The following is a 2,493-nucleotide window of genomic DNA, read 5'->3' on the forward strand; positions in this document are numbered from 1 at the left end:
GACTGAAGGGTCCCATGTTCGATTCTGGTCAAGGGCATGTACCTTGGTTGCGGGCGCATCCCCAGTGGGGAGCGTGCAGGAGGCAGCTGATGGATCTTTCTCTCTCATCAATGTTTCTAACTCTCTATCCCTCTCCCTTCCTCTCTGTAAAAATCCAATAAAATATATTTTTAAAAAAGAAATGTCAATATCCACCAAACAAAATTAAGGATAAATCTTTGGTCTTGGCTAATAAGGTAGGCCATGCATTTCCCTGTCTTAAAATATTCTTGCATTTAGCTTGTTCACATCAAGATGAAATGAGGTCCACATGTCACATTTGCTTGTGATAGCTCTTAAGACTCTCTGAATCTAGTGGGCTACTCTAGTATTTTTCTCTGGTTTTGATCTGTCCTATAGAATATCCCATATTCTGGATTTGCTTGTTTCCTTCTCTAAGACATCACTTAATTTGTTTCTTGTCCCATAATTTTTTGTCAATGGAAGTGAGCCCCAGAGTCTTGATTAGATTCAGGATCATCATTTGGGGCAAGAACACTTAGCGTGTGGTATTTTTCATGTTGCATCACATCAAGCTCCACAATGTCTGATTGTTTCTCTACACTTATGTTAAAACTAGAGGCCCAATGCACAAAATTCATGCAAAGGGCTCAGCCCCTGCCGCCGCCACGGCTGCCTCTGCCTCAGCCCCCACCACCGCAGCTTCATCTGGAAGGTTGTCTGGAAGGTCATCCAGTCTAATTAGCATATTACGCATTTATTATTATAGATTGACCAATGGATTTTTGTAGTAACTGCTGAATGCCTCCTCCATTATGCATATCAGCATAGGCCTCATCTACTGATTTCATCCACTAATGATTGCTGCCTGAACTTATTATATTAGGAGTTGCAAAATGTGGCTTTCTAATTTTATTATTCCTTACACATTCACTACCTATTATTCTCCTATAGAGAACTTTCCAACACCTACTAAAGCTATTACTTAACTTGACACACTGTTTAAACAAGAAAAGCTTATTTCTTTCCATTTAATTGTAAAGTTTAGAATAAAAAGTTGGGTGTCTTAGCAACTAGCAATGCTGTCCAATGAGTTGGAGGTGATGAAGTTGGAGGGACCACGTGGGGGGACACTCTCTTTCCCTCTCATTAGTTCCATTATTAATTTATCACCCTACATTAATAAATATACATCTATATAACCAATTACAATGGTGTCTAGTGTTCTATTGTTTGGCTAGATTAGTGGTTCTCAAAATGTGATCCCTGTACAAGCAGCCTCAGCATCAGCTGGGAATTGACTAGAAATGCAGTGACTCCAGCTCTACTCCAGATCTGCTGAAGCAGAAACTGCAGGTGAAGCCCAGAAAGATGCATTTAACATGCCCTCAGGGTGGTTCTGATAGTCACTAAAGTTTAAGAGCCAATGGGCTGTCATATTTGAATTAATCATTCATTTATTATAACCTTGCCTAACACCTGCCAACCTCACCTGCTTCACCATAAAATGACAAGCCTGTGCTCACTTCAGCAATACATATACTAAAAAAATAAATAAATAAATAAAAAGGAACAATATAGAGAAGATTAGCATGTCCTCTGCCCAAGGATGACATGCAAATTTGTGAAGTATTCCATATTAGAATGATAAGATTGTTTTATAGCCTTTCCCAGTGAGCCCATAATTGTATACTGGCACTTTTTTTTTTGTTTTTTTTTTTTTTTGGTGGGGGAGCACTTTGTTGTTTTACTCTCCAATTTCAGTGAACTCATCTCAAAGTTTAGCAAATTCAATTTTTTGTTCATTTGTCTTGTATAATTTGTAAGTTAGAAACAGTAAAATATTTATATGAATCATAAAAATAAGGATCCAATTTTCAAGTAAGAAAATATAAAACATTTATTTCTGAAATAGGAAGACAATGATAAGGGACAAGGAAAGTGGAGAGAGGTCACTTGTAAACTGCTGCTTTGTTTAGCAGTAGGTTTCAAAAAAATGCTGCCAAAAGCAAAGTTAGTGCTTTAAAATATATATACATTTAAATCTGTTTTTAACCAATGTGTTACTTTATAATATTGTCAAATCCAAAGCAGATAATAGATCTGAAGAAGAAACATGCTCTAAAATATTAAATAACAGAGCTAGAACATTGCTGAATCTCATGAACAATTATCAACATGCCATTAAATTGAAAAGGAAAGTAAATATATATATATCTTATACCTATTAAAGCCACAATGTTAATTTTTATGAAGGTTGAAATATTCTCCCCATGAATCAGAAGATTCTTGAGAAGAACAAATAAAGACTTTTTAAGGTAAGACAGATTTTATTACGCATTTCTTTTCTTGTTTTGGTGATTTGTACAGTTCTTTATTTCCCAAGTCACTTTCTCCTGCCATCTTAAGTTTTTCTGATGTCACACCAGCCTTCCACAACTTCACAATATTCCCCTGTATCTCTTATGTCCAGACTTGCTTATCCAACTACAT

At 36.2% G+C, this 2,493-nt stretch overlaps 1 pseudogene; it reads left to right on the forward strand.

Annotated features, from left to right (window-relative positions):
- Positions 1 to 1,550: 1,550 nt before the first annotated feature.
- On the forward strand, positions 1,551 to 1,644 carry LOC132232096 (U6 spliceosomal RNA; annotated as a pseudogene).
- Positions 1,645 to 2,493: the final 849 nt, after the last annotated feature.

Source organism: Myotis daubentonii, chromosome 3 (assembly GCF_963259705.1).
Source record: "Myotis daubentonii chromosome 3, mMyoDau2.1, whole genome shotgun sequence".
Classification (NCBI taxonomy): domain Eukaryota; kingdom Metazoa; phylum Chordata; class Mammalia; order Chiroptera; family Vespertilionidae; genus Myotis; species Myotis daubentonii.